General features: G+C 39.8%; 1 long non-coding RNA gene across 3 annotated transcripts in view; it reads left to right on the plus strand.

The window, feature by feature from the left end:
• Window positions 1–698: 698 nt before the first annotated feature.
• Window positions 699–12419, plus strand: part of LOC104003352 (uncharacterized) — an 81311-nt gene continuing 69590 nt past the window's right edge. For all 3 annotated transcript variants that reach the window (XR_675913.3, XR_001710415.2, XR_001710414.2), the window contains exons 1-2: window positions 699–1394; window positions 5604–5705. This is a non-coding gene — a long non-coding RNA (uncharacterized LOC104003352). The remainder of the gene's footprint in view (window positions 1395–5603; window positions 5706–12419) is intronic.

Raw genomic sequence — 12419 nt, forward strand, 5'->3', positions numbered from 1 at the left:
TCTTTTGAATTACAAATAATGATCTTTGCCATCTTGACCACCATTGACTGCTGTGTATTTGTCTGGGGATTCCTGGAGTGCACAGTCTTTGTGAATAAGAGGGCATGTGCCCAGCTGGTGTGTGGTGCCTTTTGCATTGGCCTGATCATGACAGTGGTCTAAATAACCACAGTGTCACAGAGGTACAAAAGGAGCACATATGCTATTTAGACTGCTTCTTGTTTGACACCCTTCTTGTCATGAAACTCTCCTGCATTGACAATACTACCTATGAAATAAACAGTATTTTATTCGCCACACATGTGTGCAGGTATCCATGGGTTTGTTTTGCATTTCCTATATTGACATCCGTGTTACCTCCATCATGCTTAGAATTTCCTAATCTGAGGTCTTTGCCACCTGTGTCCCCCAACCCCCACCTCATCATGGTCATTCTCTATATGTCTGTGCTTGTACTGCTTACCTCAAGCACAAGCCAATGAATTCAATAGAAAACAGGTCTTCTATAAGAGACCTACATTATCATCATTCATTCTGCCTCTGAACACTGTTGTTTACACTCTGAGGTACATGGAGGCCAAGGATACCATGTACAGAGCTGTGGACAGAAATATTTCTTAACAGATTGACTCATTTCATCAGGAGACCTTTAGTCCAGGGCAATGTTTTTCCTGCTCATAAACATTTTACATCTCATAAGAAGACCAAATAGAAAGTTCTGTTGTGAATTGGTTCAAACACTTAGACTGCTTTTCTACTTCTAGAAAGAAGGCAGAATCTAGGATTTCTGCTCAGGGTGCACATTACTGCAGAGGCGAGTGGCACTCCAGGAGCATTTTGATGACTTATTTTTATGTGTGAGCGAGTTGATTGAAAATCCTCCTAGCTCCCACTTTACCTGGCCATTTGGTGCTTGACTTTTGTCTTTGAGTGGAGCAGAACTACTGATGATAATGGCAGCAGTGACTTCAGTTAAAGAATCACAGGGACCACCTGAGACTTTCTGCAGCTCCGTGATTTCAGCTTTATGACCCTTAATTGACATTTCAAAAAGGCTTTCCTTACCATGTGCTGATTGAAAAATAAATAGTTTAGCAAAGAGAGGTCCTTCTTTCCACGAATTTGGCCCCACTGGCCACTTAAATAGTGTGTGTTTAGGTGAAGTACCTTTACTTCTGTGGGAGGAAACAAAGACTTTTTAAAACCACATTATTGCTTCAGCCCCAGAAGCTGAGAAGAAAGAGAACAGATGGGTGGCTCTTCTCAAAGAATGGTGCCTTCATCTGGATTTCCTCTTCTTAAACATTTATCTTCTTGTTCCTTGAAGGCTTTCAGGAATTGTTAATTCCACAGTGGCTGCATGGTAACTGTTGATTGGTGGTGGTTTATTTTGGGTAAGTGGATTTGGTTGTTCTTCTCTAAGCGTGGACCACAATTTTCAATCATTTAAAATTCCAAGTACTGATTTTCCCTTCTTCTGGGTGGGTGAGAGGTAGTGGGATAAGCGGCTTAAAGTTTATTTTTGTGTTTCCTAGTAGAATTTTTCTTCTGAATTGCTCTTCTCTGCTCATATCTTACACTTTTTCCTGGTGAGTAGTTACGTGTGTAATTAAGAAAATTGTCATGTATATCCACTGTGAGACAGAGCTACAAGGTACGTTCCCAAAGCCCAGGTATAGTGGTATCTATTTCATACACTACTATATTTCGGGAATAAGTGACTCATTATTAGTTCAGCCCAAGGTAAACTCTTTCCATTTTCTGTCTTATACTTTTGCTATATATATTTTTGTAACCACAGAAGCAGGCCTGAGGCACATTTTTGGTCACTTGTGATCTTCTCTCCCTCCAACAGACTGCTGGAGGTCGGCGGCCCCAGGTATAGTGGGTGCCCTTTTCTCTCATTTGGTGGAACTGTGTATGTTAATAGGTGAAATCAATGCCTCAGTGATAATCAGCACATTTTGTGCCTTCAGGGGTGATTCTGAAGCTGAAGTTCCTAGGTCCCTAGGGGGTTCTTGAATGAGTTTCAGTAGGTTTGTAAACTCTCTGAAATTGTGTGCAAAATATTGCAAATGTATTTTTTCACCAGATTTTCAAAGAAGTCTCTGATCTACCAAAGGTAAGAATCTATTGTTCTGGAATAGAGTTTTGCAAAACTGTTTTGACAAAAAATTACAGTAAGAGGTTTTGTATTGCAACAGTATATGTCTACATGAATACACATATAACTATATCTTAATCAAAATTATCATAAAACAACACAAAAGCTTATGTCAAATCCTGAACTGTTTGAGAAATGATAAGGAGTGCTGTGAGATAGAGGTGGGACTAGAGGAGAGAATGATAGAAAATGTATTTGAAGAGGCTAGGCTCCATCAGTGGTGATAATGGTAGGGGCCACCACCATCATCATAATCATCATCATTGGCTACTCTACTCTCTTCTCTTCTACTCCATCCAAACAAGATTGATTGCTTTTTCATCTCTTCTTTCATAGAACTTTGCAAATACCTTCAATATTTTAGTTTGTATTATGGTGTTATTTCCTGTTTTAAAAACACATCTTTTTTTCAATAGAAAATGTTGTCATATTTTCACTCAAAATATAAATGCCGAGTATTGATAAGGCATTTATATTTTGTCTAAGCCAGATAAAGCCTTTACCTTTAAGAAGCTCAGGGTCTCAAGAGAGCAACTAACATGTAAAAAAAAATGCAGATATTGGGGTAGGTGCACAACTAGGTAGGTGATGGTGGTAGAGTGGTAGGTGTTACAAGCCTTTCAGTCAATTTCCAGAGACTTTAAATGATTGCTTCGATAATTCTGATGAGTTGAAAAGATGTCTGTTCAAAAGAAGGTTTTTGCTGAGCTCCTCATGTTACTGTTCCCTGAGTTTTTGTGTTTTCATTTTGTGATTTCGCTAATATCCTTTTTATCATTATAATTTCTTTCAATAAATACATCTAGCCACTCTTGAAGTATCAAGTACTGGATCCAGCACTAAGGATGCAGAGATAAATCCTACTTAGTCGGTTTTGGGACGGTAACAATGTAATTACTCTCCCTCACATGGCAGCAAAATAGGAGCGGTAAAGGTTACATTACAGGGAGCTCCTTACAGTTAATGAAGGATCCTAACTATCACTATGGAGGTGGAGAGCTGCCTACAGGTGGGCTTTGTGCAGGAGGCAACATTTGATTGGGAGCTGAAAAGATAAGTGAAAGTCTGCTTTGTGACAAGGAAAAAAGGAGCACTGCAGAGAGTTGGAGAGTTCAGGAAGCCAATGTGCAAGCCAGTTGTGTTCAGGGCTGTTTAGAAAATGCAGAAATTATAGAATATTTTAAAGTATATGAACGCTTTGGATTTTATTCTTGTTGTTGTGAGCATATTTTTGAAGGGTTTTAGACAGAGGAGAGAAGTGATGAGAAGTACACATAAAATAAACGACTGTGACAGGAATAAGACAAGTCAAATGCACTAAATAAGAGGCTGTATTACAACTTACAAGATTTCAATCCACCCCAAATTATCTCATACATTCTTTGCTCAAGTGCCTGTTTCTAGGACATACCATGACCACTCACACCTTTGTACCCTTCACATTCCACTTTCTTTGTCAAAACCTGTAAGTGAAGGACAGAGATGGTAAATCTCAGGTTTCTGTTTTGGGCAACCATGTGATCAATAGGTGGTAAGAAACAGCCTCTCTGAAAAAGTGAAACTTAAGTTGAAATGTTTGTTAATAAAAATAGCAAGACATTTTAGATGATTTAAGAAGCAGAAGTTTCCTTAGGAGATAACCACCATGACTCTCTCAAAGGTGGAGTCTCATGGCAGAAGCTTAAGGAGATCTGGTAGTATGGGAAGAGGAAGAAAGGAAGAAGAGCAGTGCTTTCAAAGTACATGGCTTTTTTTTTTTTTTTTTTTTTTTTGTAATGAGCAGTTTTCATAGGTTTGTCCTACATTTCCATATGTTTCAGTTGAATATATCTTTAAATTAAAACAAAGATTTTAAAGAAGCAATAGGATTCAGAACTCCAAAAAAATCAATGTTATCTTAACACATTTATTGACCACCCACTTTGTGCAAAAAGTATCTGTTTTAGGCTTTTTTTTTTTTTTTTTTTTTGAGATGGAGTCTTGCTCTGTCACCCAGGCTGGAGTGCAGTGGTGCGATCTCGGCTCACTGCAAGCTCCGCCTCCCAGGTTCACGCCATTCTCCTGTCTCAGCCTCCCGAGTATCTGGGACTACAGGCGCCCACCACCACGCCCGGCTAATTTTTTGTATTTTTAGTAGAGACGGGGTTTCACTGTGTTAGCCAGGATGGTCTCAATCTCCTGACCTCGTGATCCACCCGCCTCAGCCTCCCAAAGTGCTGGGATTACAGGCGTGAGCCACCGCACCCGGCCTGTTTAAGGCATCTTTGAGTTTTGCTTTGCAAGAAGTAAAGAAAGAAGCAAGATTTAAAAAGTTGAGAACAGACAACACCCATATTAGGTAAGGGTAATACTTGCTGTGGTAACAGATTTACTACAAAATCTTATGGCTTAATATTAATTCTTAATATTAAGAATTAAGAAATAATATTTAATAATTAAGAAATAATACTTAAATAATTAAATATTAATTCTGGTTCATGTAAAATATAACTACATGCTCCTGATTGGCAAGAAGTTCTCCTCTAATTCTTAACTCAAGGACACTATATCATATGGCTCTGCTTTTCTTAGGGCTTCTAAGGAAAGAAGTCCTGTGATGGATGTTCTACCTCCAGGTGACAACGGGAGAAGTACAATGAAAAAACCTCACCTGCTTCTTTACCATGATGGTCTGGAAGTGGTACATGCCACTTTCGCATGCATTCCTTGGCAAGAACTTCTGCCATAGAATCCTATCTTTTTTAGAGTACAACTAAGTTTTCTGTACTGAGTTTTAAGTAGGTCCATAATGATTTTATTCTTAAAATTAATGTTTAGAGAAATTTTATTAAACACATCTACCATATGAAGTAAACTTTTCTTCCTTAGTTTTATTTTTTAAAACTTCTGTGGTTGTTACTGTCTCATTTGGAGGCACTTCTGGAAGCTAAAAATCATCTTGTTCCTAAATGTTTCTGCTGGTCATATGGGCAGATTAGTGTTTTTGTCAGGAGGAGGAACAGTTGTTCTTAGAAATGAGTGCGGTAGAGAGGGAGAGACAGAGCTTTTTCAGTAGAAGGAGAGAAGAGACATTGGAAACCCAACTTAGACAAATTGACCTTCTGGAAACTCAAAAGCAGATTGTCTGCCAAGATTGCTGAGTGATATGGAAGCTTGAAGATAAAGAAAATAGAAAGATTGAAGCAGATCTCTGGGTAACGTGATGGAGGGCTGGAGATGGGATAAATAGATAAAGGGATTGCTGCACAACCACACTTAAAATTAAACTGGCGTTTGGCACTGCTGTGGTCCACCCAGCTTGTGCCTCCCTCCTTTGGACATCCATCTGCATGGGCCCAGAGTTGTAGGAGTAAACATCCTAAGAATGTTGTTCTATGTTTACAGTTTGAGGATCCCATGTACTCTGTGTCCTCAGGACTGTGTCTTACGTGTGTTTCAGTGAGTGTGTCCAACAGAAGTACACAAAAGGAAGATTCTAACCCCAAGATGATGTAGCTCTTGAAGAAAGCAGGAGAGACTTCTGGGACTTATGATGATAAAGGTGGGTGTTGGTGGGGGGGAAATGGCATGGAACAAGTTTCAAGAGAGAAGAGTTTGTTTAGTAATGAGGCAAAAAATTGTTTCTGGACACAAGAGATTAAGTTTCATATTTGCAATCTAGGAAGTATAGTGTAGAGAGAAAGATCATGGACTCCTACCCCAGACGCTGGCTCCCTCCCAATCCTGTGTCTGCCTCTTTCTGAGAGAACTCTACGAGTTACCTCCCAGTGTCTTAGGTGCCCATCTGCGATAATGGGAATAATGACAATACCTACCTCACTGGGTTTCTGTGGTGTTTAAATATATTAATTTTGCATGAAGGATCTAGTACAGTGGCTAGCACATAGTAAATACTTTTATAATGTTAGTTATCTTTATTATTTATATTCCTGTCCTTTACCTATCAGTTTTGTTTAAAAAAAAGGCTGCTAAAAAAAGTATAAATAGAGAACAAATTTAAAAATTAATGGAAGGAAGAACTCTTAGTCTATGAGTTTTAAAACATGAATGAATGCTATTATTAAATGCCTTTAAAATCAGTTATATGATCATACATATTTTTTAAATGAATAGAATTTATTTCTTGGAACAGTTTTAGGTTTACAGATAAATTGAGTAGATAGTACAGAGTTCCCCTGTACAGTTTCCATTTCTTTTTTTTTTTTTTCTTTTTTTTCTTTTTTTTGAGATGGAGTCTCGCTGTGTCACTAGGTTAGAGTGCAGTGGCCAGATCTCAACTCACTGCAACCTCTGCCTCCCAGGTTCAAGTGATTCTCCTGCATCAGCCTCCCGAGTAGCTGGGACTACAGGTGCTCACCACCACGCCCAGCTAATTTTTGTATTTTTAGTAGAGACAGGGTTTCACCATGTTGGCCAGGTTGGTCTCAGTCTCTTGACTTTGTGACCTGCCCACCGAGGCCTCTAAAAATGCTGGGATTACAGGCGTGAGCCACTGCACCCAGCCACAGTTTCCCTTATTAATACCTTGCATTCATGTGGTGAATTCATTACAATTGATAAACCAATACCGATACATCATTATTCACAAAAGTGCATAACATTAGAGTTCACCCTTTGTGTTGTACATTTCTTTGGGTTTTGACAAATGAGTTTTATGTGTCTACCATTACAATGTCATACAAAACAGCTTCCCTACTTAAAAATCCCCTCTGCTTTACCTATTTATACTGCCTCCCCCTAGCAACCACTGATCTTTCTGTCTCTATAGTTTTGCCTTATCTACAATGTCATGTAGCTGAAATCATACAGTATGCAGTCTTTTAAGACTGGTTTCTTTTACATAGAAATATGCATTTGAGGTTTCTTCATGTCTCTTTATGGCTTGATAACTTATTTTCTTTTTATTACTGAGTAATATTCCATTGTATAGATGTACCACAGTTTGTTTATCCATTTACCTATTGAGAGATATCGCTCTGGCAGCCAAGATGGCCGAATAGGAACAGCTCCGGTCTACAGCTCCCAGCGTGAGCGACGCAGAAGACGGGTGATTTCTGCATTTCCATCTGAGGTACCAGGTTCATCTCACTAGGGAGTGCCAGATAGTGGGCGCAGGTCAGTGGGTGCCATGCACCGTGCATAAGCCGAAGCAGGGCGAGGCATTGCCTCACTTGGGAAGCACAAGGGGTCAGGGAGTTCCCTTTCCTAGTCAAAGAAAGGGGTGACAGATGGCACCTGGAAAATCGGGTCACTCCCACCCTAATACTGTGCTTTTCCGAAGGGCTTAAAAAACGGCGCACCAGGAGATTATATCCCACACCTGGCTCAGAGGGTCCTATGCACACAGAGTCTCACTGATTGCTAGCACAGCAGTATGAGATCAAACTGCAAGGAGGCCTGCCTGCCTCTGTAGGCTCCACCTCTGGGGGCAGGGCACAGACAAACAAAAAGACAGCAGTAACCTCTGCAGACTTAAATGTCCCTGTCTGACAGCTTTGAAGAGAGCAGTGGTTCTCCCAGCATGCAGCTGGAGATCTGAGAACGGGCAGACTGCCTTCTCAAGTGGGTCTCTGACCCCGGGCCCTGAGCAGCCTAACTGGGAGGCACCACCCAGTAGGGGCAGACTGAGACCTCACACAGCCGGGTACTCCTCTGAGACAAAACTTCCAGAGGAACAATCAGACAGCAGCATTTGTGGTTCACGAAAATCTGCTGTTCTGCAGCCACTGCTGCTGATACTCAGGCAAACAGGGTCTGGAGTGGACCTCTAGCAAACTCCAACAGACCTGCAGCTGAGGGTCCTGTCTGTTAGAAGGAAAACTAACAAACAGAAAGGACGTCCACACCAAAAGCCCATCTGTACATCACCATCATCAAAGACCAAAAGTAGAAAAAACCACAAAGATGGGGAAAAAACAGAGCAGAAAAACTGGAAACTCTAAAAAGCAGAGCGCCTCTCCTCCTCCAAAGGAACGCAGTTCCTCACCAGCAATGGAACAAAGCTGGACAGAGAATGACTTTGATGAGTTGAGAGAAGAAGGCTTAAGACGATCAAACTACTCCGAGCTACAGGAGGAAATTCAAACCGAAGGCAAAGAAGTTGAAAACTTTGAAAAAAATTTAGACGAATGTATAACTAGAATAACCAATACAGAGAAGTGCTTAAAGGAGCTGAGTTGCTGAAAGCCAAGGCTCGAGAACTACATGAAGAATGCAGAAGCCTCAGGAGCTGATGTGATCAACAGGAAGAAAGGGTATCAGTGATGGAAGATGAAATGAATGAAATGAAGCGAGAAGGGAAGTTTAGAGAAAAAAGAATAAAAAGAAATGAACAAAGCCTCCAAGAAATATGGGACTATGTGAAAAGACCAAATCTATGTCTGATCGGTGTACCTGAAAGTGACGGGGAGAATGGAACCAAGTTGGAAAACACTCTGCAGGATATTATCCAGGAGAACTTCCCCAATCTAGCAAGGCAGGCCAACATTCAGATTCAGGAAATACAGAGAATGCCACAAAGATACTCCTTGAGAAGAGCAACTCCAAGACACATAATTGTCAGATTCATCAAAGTTGAAATAAAGGAAAAAATGTTAAGGGCAGCCAGAGACAAAGGTCGGGTTACCCACAAAGGGAAGCCCATCAGACTAACAGTGGATCTCTCAGCAGAAACGCTACAAGCCAGAAGAGAGTGGGGGCCAATATTCAACATTCTTAAAGAAAAGAACTTTCAACCCAGAATTTCATATCCAGCCAAACTAAGCTTCATAAGTGAAGGAGAAATAAAATCCTTTACAGGCAAGCAAATGCTGAGAGATTTTGTCACCACCAGGCCTGCTGTAAAAGAGCTCCTAAAGGAAGCACTAAACATGAAAAGGAACAACCGGTACCAGCCACTGCAAAATCATGCCAAATTGTAAAGACCATCGAGGCTAGGAAGAAACTGCATCAACTAATGAGCAAAATAACCAGCCAACATCATAATGACAGGATCAAATTCACACATAACAATATTAACTTTAAATGTAAATGGGCTAAATGCTCCAATTAAAAGACACAGACTGGCAAATTGGATGGAGTCAAGACCCATCAGTGTGCTGTATTCAGGAAACGCATCTCACATGCAGAGACACACATAGGCTCAAAATAAAAGGATGGAGGAAGATCTACCAAGCAAATGGAAAACAAAAAAAAGGCAGGGGTTGCAATCCTAGTCTCTGATAAAACAGACTTTAAACTAACAAAGATCAAAAGAGACAAAGAAGGCCATTACATACTGGTAAAGGGATCAATTCAACAAGGAGAGCTAACTATCCTAAATATATATGCACCCAATACAGGAGCACCCAGATTCATAAAGCAAGTCCTGAGTGACCTACAAAGAGACTTAGACTCCCACACATTAATAATGGGAGACTTTAACACCCCACTGTCAACATTAGACAGATCAACGAGACAGAAAGTTAACAAAGATACCCAGGAATTGAACTCAACTCTACACCAAGTGGACCTAATAGACATCTACAGAACTCTCCACCCCAAATCAACAGATGATACATTTTTTTCAGCACCACACCAGACCTATTACAAAATTGACCACATACTTGGAAGTAAAGCTCTCCTCAGCAAATGTAAAAGAACAGAAATTATAACAAACTATCTCTCAGACCACAGTGCAATCAAACTAGAACTCAGGATTAAGAATCTCACTCAAAACCACTCAACTACATGGAAACTGAACAACCTGCTCCTGAATGACTACTGTGTACATAACGAAATGAAGGCAGAAATAAAGATGTTCTTTGAAACCAACGAGAACAAAGACACAACATACCAGAATCTCTGGGACACATTCAAAGCAGTGTGTAGAGGGAAATTTATAGCACTAAATGCCCACAAGAGAAAGCAGGAAAGATCCAAAATTGACACCCTAACATCACAATTAGAAGAACTAGAAAAGCAAGAGCAAACACATTCAAAAGCTAGCAGAAGGCAAGAAATAACTAAAATCAGAGCAGAACTGAAGGAAATAGAGACACAAAAAACCCTTCAAAATATTAATGAATCCAGGAGTTGGTTTTTTGAAAGGATCAACAAAATTGATAGACCACTAGCAAGACTAATAAGAAAAGAGAGAAGAATCAAATAGACGCAATAAAAAATGATAAAGGGGATATCACCACCAATCCCACAGAAATACAAACTACCATCAGAGAATACTACAAATACCTCTATGCAAATAAACTAGAAAATCTAGAAGAAATGGATAAATTCCTCAACACATACACCATCCCAAGACTAAACCAGGAATAAGTTGAACCTCTGAATAGACCAATAACAGGCTCTGAAATTGTGGCAATAATCAATAGCTTACCAACCAAAAGGAGTCCAGGACCAGATGGATTCACAGCCGAATTCTACCAGAGGTACAAGGAGGAACTGGTACCATTCCTTCTGAAAATATTCCAATCAATAGAAAAAGAGGGAATCCTGCCTAATTCATTTTATGAGGCCAGCATCATCCTGATACCAAAGCCGGGCAGAGACACAACCAAAAAAGAGAATTTTAGACCAATATCCTTGATAAACATTGATGCAAAAATCCTCAATAAAATACTGGCAAACCGAATCCAGCAGCACATCAAAAAGCTTATCCACCATGATCAAGTGGGCTTCATCCCTGGGATGCAAGGCTGGTTCAATATACGCAAATCAATAAATGTAATCCAGCACATAAACAGAACCAAAGACGAAAACCACATGATTATCTCAATAGATGCAGAAAAGGCCTTTGACAAAATTCAACAACCTTCATGCTAAAAACTCTCAATAAATTAGGTATTGATGGGACGTATTTCAAAATAATAAGAGCTATCTATGACAAACCCACAGCCAATATCATAGTGAATGGGCAAAAACTGGAAGCATTCCCTTTGAAAATTGGCACAAGACAGGGATGCCCTCTCTCACCACTCCTATTCAACATAGTGTTGGAAGTTCTGGCCAGGGCAATTAGGCAGGAGAAGGAAATAAAGGGTATTCAATTAGGAAAAGAGGAAGTCAAATTGTCTGTTTGCAGACGACATGATTGTATATCTAGAAAACCCCATTGTCTCAGCCCAAAATCTCCTTAAGCTGATAAGCAACTTCAGCAAAGTCTCAGGATACAAAATCAATGTGCAAAAATCACAAGCATTCTTATACACCAATAACAGACAAACAGAGAGCCAAATCATGAGTGAACTCCCATTCACAATTGCTTCAAAGAGAATAAAATACTTAGGAATCCAACTTACAAGAGATGTGAAGGACCTCTTCAAGGAGAACTACAAACCACTGCTCAATGAAACAAAAGAGGATACAAACAAATGGAAGAACATTCCATGCTCAAGGGTAGGAAGAATCGATATCATGAAAATGGCCATACTGCCCAAGGTAATTTATAGATTCAATGCCATCCCCATCAAGCTACCAATGACTTTCTTCACAGAATTGGAAAAAACTACTTTAAAGTTCATATGGAACTGAAAAAGAGCCTGCATCACCAAGTCAATCCTAAGCCAAAAGAACAAAGCTGGAGGCATCATGCTACCTGACTTCAAACTATACTACAAGGCTACAGTAACCAAAACAGCATGGTACTGGTACCAAAACACAGATATAGATCAGTGGAACAGAACAGAGCCCTCAGAAATAACACCACATATCTGCAACTATCTGATATTTGAGAAACCTGAGAAAAACAAGCAATGGGGAAAGGATTCCCTATTTAATAAATGGTGCTGGGAAAACTGGCTAGCCATAGGTAGAAAGCTGAAACTGGATCCCTTCCTTACACCTTAAACAAAAATTCATTCAAGATGGATTAAAGACTTAAATATCAGACCTAAAACCATAAAAACCCTAGAAGAAAACCTAGGCATTACCATTCAAGACATAGGCATGGGAAAGGACTTCATGTCTAAAACATCAAAAGCAATGGCAACAAAAGCCAAAATTGACAAATGGGATCTAATTAAACTAAAGAGCTTCTGCACAGCAAAAGAAACTACCATCAGAGTGAACAGGCAACCTACAAAATGGGAGAAAATTTTTGCAACCTACTCATCTGACAAAGGGCTAATATCCAGAATCGGCAATGAACTCAAACAAATTTACAAGAAAAAACAAACAACCCCGTGAAAAAGTGGGCGAAGGACATGAACAGACACTTCTCAAAAGAAGACATTTATGCAGCCAAAAAACACATGAAAAA

Source organism: Pan troglodytes, chromosome 1 (assembly GCF_028858775.2).
Source record: "Pan troglodytes isolate AG18354 chromosome 1, NHGRI_mPanTro3-v2.0_pri, whole genome shotgun sequence".
Taxonomy (NCBI): domain Eukaryota; kingdom Metazoa; phylum Chordata; class Mammalia; order Primates; family Hominidae; genus Pan; species Pan troglodytes.